At 43.9% G+C, this 7,949-nt stretch overlaps 1 long non-coding RNA gene across 1 annotated transcript; it reads right to left on the bottom strand.

The window, feature by feature from the left end:
* Positions 1–2,702: 2,702 nt before the first annotated feature.
* On the bottom strand, positions 2,703–7,929 carry LOC109257522 (uncharacterized). Its single transcript, XR_008421337.1, has 3 exons — positions 7,739–7,929; positions 4,230–5,327; positions 2,703–3,264 (listed from the first exon to the last, which is right to left on the bottom strand). It is a non-coding gene; the product is annotated as an uncharacterized LOC109257522 (long non-coding RNA).
* Between the last annotated feature and the right edge of the window lie 20 nt (positions 7,930–7,949).

The following is a 7,949-nucleotide window of genomic DNA, read 5'->3' as shown; positions in this document are numbered from 1 at the left end:
AGTTTATCCTAGAAATGCAGGGTTGGTTTAATACTCATAAATAAATCAAAGCAATTCTCCATATTGACAGAATAAACAGGAAAAAAGAAACCTCCTCAATCAGATAAAGAATATCTATGAGAAATCTACGGTTAACATCACTTTTTCCCTGAGTGAGGAATAAGGCAAGGAGGTTGACCCTAATCAAGTCTCATCACCATTGTATTAGAGGTCCTGACTTGTGCAATCAAGCAAGAAACAATAAATGAAAGAAAGGAATACAATTGTTTTTATCTATTTAAAAAAAATATTTGGACATTTTTTTAAACATGTTTATTTTTATTTTTGAAAGAGAGAGAGTGTGAGAGAGGGAGGGGCGGGGGGGGGGGCAGAGGATAAAAGCAGGCTTCAGATGACAGCACAGAACCTGATGTGGGTCTCAAACTTATGAACACTGAGATCATTATGTGAGCTGAAGTCAGGTGCTTAACTGACTGAGCCACTCAGGCACCGCTGGAAATTCTTTTTTTTTTTTTGTAACTTTATTTATTTTGAGATAGAAAGTGCAAGTGGGGGAGGTGCAGAGAGAGAATGGATAGAGGGAGAAAAATCCCAAGCAGACTCCGTGTTGTTAGTGCAGAGCCCAACAGGGGTTCAGACCCATAAACTGTGAGATTAAGACTTGAGCCAAAACCAAGAGTTGGATGCTTAACTGACTGAGCCACCCAGATGCCCCTGTTTTTATATATTGATGACATGATAGTTCGCTAAAGAAAATCCGGAAGAATCTAAGGATTGGCTACAATAAGTGAATTTAGCAAGGTAGCAGGACAAAAGATCCTTATACTAAAATTGATTTTATTTCCACTTTCTAACAACAAATAACTGAACGCTCAGTTTAAAAATAATATTACCGGGGCGCCTGGGTGGTTCAGTCGGTTGGGCGTCCAACTTCGGCTCAGGTCATGATCTCACAGTGCGTGGGTTTGAGCCCCACATCAGGCTCTGTGCTGACAGCTCAGAGCCTGGAGCCTGCTTTGAATTCTGTGTCTCCCTCTCTCTCTGCCCTTCCCTACTCACACTCTGTCTCTCTGTGTCTCTCAAAAATAAATAAACATTGAAAAAAATTTAAAAAAAATATTACCAACTGGAAATCTAAATTTAAAAAATACTATTTACAATAGCATAAAAATATAAAATATTTAGGAATAAATGTAACAAAAGGTAAGATGTTTGTACTGAACACAAGGAAATTAAATAAGGCAGTGGATGGAGGGATATACCATGTTCATGGATTAGAAGACTCAGTAACAGGGCACCTGGGTGGCTCAGTCAGGTAAGCATCTAACCCTTGGTTTCAGTTCAGGTCATGATCTTATGGTTCATGCGTTCAAGCCCTGCACCAAGCTCTGCACTGACAGCATGGAGCCTGCTTGAGATTCTTGCTCTTTCCTCTCTCTGCCCCTCCTCCCCACTCTCTCTCTCAAAATAATAAACATTAAAAAAAGAAGACTCAATAACGTTGACATCAGTACTTCTAAAATTGACCTATAGATTGAACATAATGCTAATCAAATTCCTGGTAACTTTTAAAAAGATATGCACGGGCTACTGGGTGGCTCAGTCAGTTGAGCATCCGACTTCGGCTCAGGTCATGATCTCACAGTCTGTGAGTTCGAGCCCTGCGTTGGGCTCTGCTGACAGCTCAGAGCCTGGAGCCCGCTTCCGATTCTGTGTCTCCCTCTCTCTCTGCCCCTTCCCTGCTCATGCTCTGTCTCTCTCTGTCTCAAAAATAAATTTAAAAAATTAAGAAAAAAAATTAAAAAGATATTCACAATTCTAAGAATTATACAAAAATTGAAAGGACTCAACCAAGATAATTTTGAAAAAAAAAACAACAAAGTTTGACTAATGGTATTTGGTATCACTGCTTATTTTAAACATACAGTGACCTATACAGTATGCTATTGGCATAAAGATAGACAAATAGAGAAACAGAACACAATACAGTGTCCAACAAAAACCCCTCCACATGTAAGATCAATCGATTTTTGACAAAGACACCAAAGCAATTCAATGAGGAAAAGAGTCTTTTCAATAAACAGTATTGGAACAGTATTTAGAAAAAAAAAAAAAAAAAGAGGGACACCTGGGTGGCTCAGTTGGTTAAGCGTCCAACTCTTGATCTCAGCTCAGGTCTTGGTCTCATGGCCACGAGTTCAAGCCCTGTGTTGGGGTCTTTGCTGGGTGTGAAACCTACATATCTACGTATCTATCTATAGCATATATATATATAATGAACCTAGGCCCTCAACTCACACCACATGCAAAAATTAATCTGAGATATATCATAGTCCTAAGTGTAAAGGTTAATATCACAGCTTCTGGAAAAAAAACATAGAAGAAAATCTTTATGATCTTGAGGTAGGTAATGACTTCTTAAATGGGATATAAATTGTACTCTACATAAAAGAAAACATTAACTTAGGCTCCATCAGAATTAAAATATTCTACTTATTAAAAGACACTGTTAGTAAAGGCAAGAGGCAATCCACCAACTTGTAGAAAATATTCACAATGCACACAACAGAGGACTCATATGCAGAATATGTAAAGAATTCCCTTCAGTCAATAATAAAAAGTCAATCGATTTAGTTTAAAATGTTTTTTAATGTTTACTTATTTTTGAGAGAGAGAAACAGTGTGTGAGCCCGGTAGGGGCAGAGAGAGAGAGAGAGAGAGAGAGAGAGAGAGAGAGAGACAGAATCCAAAGCAGGCTCCAGGCTCTGAACTGTCAGCACAGAGCCCGACGTGGGGTTTGAACTCATGAACAGTGAGATCATAGTCTGAGCCGAAGTTGGACACTCAACCAACTGAGCCACCCAGGCGCCCGACTGATTTAGTTTAAAAATAGAAGATTTGAACAGTCACTTCACAGAAGAGGAGATCGAAGTCATGAAGGCGCATATGAAAATATATTCATCATCAATTACCAGGGAAATAAAAATTAGAAGCAAAATGAGATACCGGGACATACTCCCAGGAAGAGGTCAGATGTAGAAAGTTAACAATTCCAAGCCTAGGAGGGATGTTCAGCACGTAGAGTTGTTACACATTGCTGGCAGGGTGTAACGTGCTGCAGACGTTTTGTAAAAGCTTTTGGCAGTTCCTTGTGAAAACAAACACGCACCTACCCCACGCGATTCCGTGTCCAGGCGTTTATAAAACAGAAACGGATCCATAGAGTCGCACAAAGACTCAGACCAAAATGTTCATAACTTCACTCTGCATAAGGGGTCAAACCAGGAAATAACCCAAACGTCCACGAGCAGGAGAATGAATACACAAATGATGGTAACAGATACCGTTTGTCAGTAAAATGAACAGACTGCTAAGATGTGGTACAGTGTGGATGAAACTACAAATAGTTAGTGAAAGAAGCCTTTATGAGTACACACCACACAATTCCACTTCTGTGAAGTGTGAGAACAGACAAACGAAAGCTGAGGCAGAAGATACCAGAACAGTGCCTGAGGCGGGGGGCCGGGCTATGCAGATAAGTATTGACCAAAAACAGGCATGGAGGAATTTCCTGGGGTGGTGGGAAAGTGTTCTTGGTATCGGTCTGGTTGGTGGTCCCCCAAGTATACACATTTGTTAAGATTCATGAGCTGTGCACGTAAGATGTGTGCCCTTTGACTGTGTAATGTAAATTATATGGGCAAAGTACTGTCAGGACAAAGAAATCAAAAGTAAGCCACCATGTGTGAGGGCCAGCGTCATCACTTCGTCTACACTAACAGACACTTCCAGGTAAACTTCTTCATTAGCACTTGTTCAGGGCTGATCTGTGTTTTATTTGCAAGTTACGAAGTTGCCAACAGACCAGGAAATCCCCAGCGTTCACAGTGACTCTCGTATTTGCTTTGGAATCAGGAACACCATGCCCCTCTGTTAGATTTCACTTTTACTTTCAGTTCTAGACTCCGGGGCACAATTTCTATGTATCTCCTTAACTAAAAATGTACTAACTTAGAGTGAAATACCCTTGGACTGGCGCTGAAGTTGTTAGAGCACTTACGACCACGTGAAATTCCTTCCAGAGAGGGAGTGTTTTTTTCATCATGATCGCCCTCAAGGGAAACAGATATTTTAAACTTGATTTAAATAGAATAGGATAATGAGAACACACCGCAGTTGAGAGTCCTAGAAGTTCCAAACCAGGAATGGGGTGAACACGCTTCTCATACCCTGCTTAGACATGGACAGCAGAAGAAAGCTGTTGTAAACCAGATACTAATGGCCTCGTGTGTCTATCTTGTCATTGTCCTGAAGCATTTCCTCGCTTCCTTCTGTGTGTACAAGAGGATTGGAGAGAAAACATATTTAGGTGATGTTTGGGTGCTGCAAGGAAAAGTGGAGTTTTTATATAAAATAGTTGGGATGTTCACAGAGTTGGGAGGGAAAAGGTAAGTTATGTTTCACTATTTAAAAAATGGGTGCAGGTTTAGGAGAGGGAGGGTCCAAGTGGACACTCTGAGTCCGTTTTTGTCATTCAGTCAACAGAGGTTTAGTGAACACTCCCTATTTACAGGTACCCTGCTTGTACTAGAATAGTGTGCTGAACAAAATACATGCAGCCTTGCTCCTGTGCACCTTAGATTATAGGAAAACAATTATTTTTAAAACATCAATCACTGGGGAGCCTGGGTGGCTCAGGAAGTTAAGCATCTGATTCTTTCTGTCAGCTCAGGTCATGATCTCATGGTTTGTGGGCTCGAGCCCCACATCCGTGCTGACAGTGCAGAGCCTGCTTGGGGTTCTCTCTCTCTTCCTCTCTCTCTCTGCCCCTCCCCTGCCCATTTTCTCTCTCTCGCTGTCTCTCCTAAAATAAATAAGTAAACATTTTTAAAAAATGCATCGTTAAAGTTGCGTGAAATGTTGCGGAGGAGACGTGGCGATGCACTCCGGGGCCTGGCAGGTAGGTCTCCTCTCCACTCTCATTGTGCCCGAAGCACCTGGGAAAGCCAGTCCCACTGGGACTCCTCAGGCCGCTGGTCGTTCAGTTGGGACAGGTACTCCCTTGGGCAGGCTCACCACGTCTTCACAAAGATTAGCCCCAGGCAAGTGGGAACTCAGTGTTAAAGGAATTGACAGCCTGGTGCTTCAAGTCCACATGGGGCTCTTCCTAAACCCGATCAGCCTGAAAACCAGAGCTGCGAAGGGGGCCAGGCTGTCCCGCCTTGTCACCAACCTGTTCACCGTGGGGCTCTCTTCTTGAAGAGAAGGCTTCGTGCTCACCCATCTTGGCTTGTAAAATAGCGTCTCACCCCAGGTGTAAAGTCTTCCTGAACAATTGGAGATAATTGGCATTAGTGCTGAGAACATGGGGTGACTCTCAAATCTGGGTATAGAGCTGCCAGATGAAATCTAGGACAGCCAGTTCGATGTGAATGTAAGATAATCAATGAATAAGGTATTGTATGAGACAAACTTATGCCACCAAATTATTTGTTGTTTTATCTCAGATTTAAATTTAACGAGGTGTCCTGTATTTTCATTTGCTAACTCTGGCAACTCTCTCTGGGAACAAAGCGCCTGTGGTTTCCAAGTCGCTGATTTCAACAAAATTGACTTGTCTGCTAGTAACTAAATTTTTTCATTAAAGATCATTAAAGGATTTTGGAGGTATGAAACAGAAGGTCAAAATACTGTGAAAAATTGACAAATGACATTTTTCTGGTCGTATCTATACTTACTTATGTAAAGAAGGTTTTCAACACTTAGAATCTTTAGCAATAAAAGGAGCAGAATCTATGCTGAACCCTATTATAGTTAGTAATAGGTAATACTGATGAACACACAGTTGAACATTGTTCAAATATAAGCTGACACCCCCACTGAGATTGCATTTATAATAGAGTTTTACTTTTTATATTTAGTAATTATCAACATTTGTGATCTACATTTTTTAATTTTCAAATATTTAAAACTATTTTAAAGTTTGTTTATTGAGAGAGAGCGCGCGCGCAGGTGAGGGGCAGAGAGAGAGGGAGAGAGAAAATCCCAAGCAGGCTCTGTGCTGTCAGTGCAGAGCCCGATGCAGGGCTCAATCCCACGAACCATGAAGATTATGACCTGAGCTGAAATCAAGGGTCATTCGCTGAACTGACTGAGCCACCCAGATGCCCCTGATCCGTATTGTTTCGACCAACTGTATAATAAGTATTGAAACTAGTATCAGTAATGCAATCAAAGAGAAATTTTTAACACTTAGAGCCTTTTGATCACAGGAAAAAGTAATTTCAAGTGTTATTTATTTATTGAGAGAGAGAGAGAGAGAGAGAGAGAGAGAGGATCCCAAGCAGGCTCTGTGCTGTCAACACAGAGCCAGAGGCCGGGGGTTGGAACCCATGAACTGTGAGATCATAACCTGAGCCGAAACCAAAAGTCAGACACTTAACCAACTGAGCCCCCCAGGTGCCTTGCTTGGAAAAAAACGAATTTCAATTTATACACATTTTGTTTCAGAAATATGTGCCAGGGTGATCATAAAGCTGTCCCTTGCAAACATGTATGGAAATACTGTGGAGGCACCAGAAACTAATATAACACTGTATGTTACCTATATTGGAATAATAAATAAAATTAAATAAAAATCTGTAGGGGCAGTAAAATGTTCAAGGACAAAACGCAACGCTATAATATTTACAGTTATGGAAGCCGAGCTGATGTTTAATGGACGATGGGTATAGAATGGCTGGCTGTGGTATTTGTATTCGACCAATCGGTTGAAAAGAGGGCCGGATCCACTGTGTTCCAAAATACCTATGTCTGCATTCTGCAGGTGCTTCGCAACCGTGACAACTTTTATGCTTTTTTTTTTTAATTTTTTTTAACGTTTTTATTTATTTTTGAGACAGAGAGAGACAGAGCATGAATGGGGGAGGGTCAGAGAGAGGGAGACAGAATCGGAAGCAGGCTCCAGGCTCTGAGCCATCAGCCCAGAGCCCGACACGGGGCTCGAACTCACGGACCGTGAGATCGTGACCTGAGCTGAAGTCAGACGCTTAACTGACTGAGCCACCCAGGCGCCCCAACTTTTATGCTTTAAAGTTAACAATGTCCAGAGGAGTTTCGTGTTTCAAAAATCCTCTTGGTGGCTACAAGATCAAAAGCATATAACGCCCACAAAAAAGGTTTTCAGTCACCTCCAAGATGAGTTGAAAATGTCTTGCCGGGTTTTGAACCGGGCAGGGTCGGAAGTGGACTGCGATTTCCCTGTGACATAAACTCAGTCACGTCGGCCCCTTCCAGCTGGAGCCCCGACTGCCCTGGGCGGCCGGAGCCACCGCATCCTGAAGACGCCCCAGCCCGTGCCGACTGTGCCGAACGGAACGGGCGTCCGTTTTGTTTCCACGGGAGGAAGAATTCCCGAATAACGTTACAGGATTTCCTTTGGCTCCTGATCATCTTAGCTGTGCTGGAAGGCGGCGCAGTCAGTTGAGCGCCCCCATCCATCCGGTACCCGGCAGGCGGCCCCCCACCCCCCCCCCCCCCCCCCCCGCGTGCGCCGGGCAGCTGGAGGGACGGCAGGTGCACAGACCCCGGTGTCCCGGAGAGGACCGCCGTCACCGAGAGCTGTCCGGTGCGGGACAAGAGCCTAAAGGAAGGGACTTTTTTTTTTTTTTTTTATAGCCAGGCCCACCCTAGTTACAAAAACAACCAACCAGGCGAAGACAAACACGCACACACACACCTCGCTACCGGAAACGAAGAAGGCCACGCCGCCGCCCCAGGCACTGCAGCTAGGCCCACCGGGAACCCGCGCTTCCGCCCGCGCCCTCGCTCCTGCGACCGCCGGCGGGGACGCGCGACCGGGCCGACCCCGAGCACGCGGCCGCTGCCCGGGCGCGAGCGCGCGGCGCCGGCTCTCTGGAAGGCCGCCCGGCGGGGTGGCGCCCGGGGTC

Source organism: Panthera pardus, unplaced genomic scaffold (assembly GCF_024362965.1).
Source record: "Panthera pardus isolate Hobbes unplaced genomic scaffold, ASM2436296v1 HiC_scaffold_12, whole genome shotgun sequence".
NCBI lineage: Eukaryota > Metazoa > Chordata > Mammalia > Carnivora > Felidae > Panthera > Panthera pardus.
This window is presented reverse-complemented; position numbering and strand designations above follow the sequence as displayed.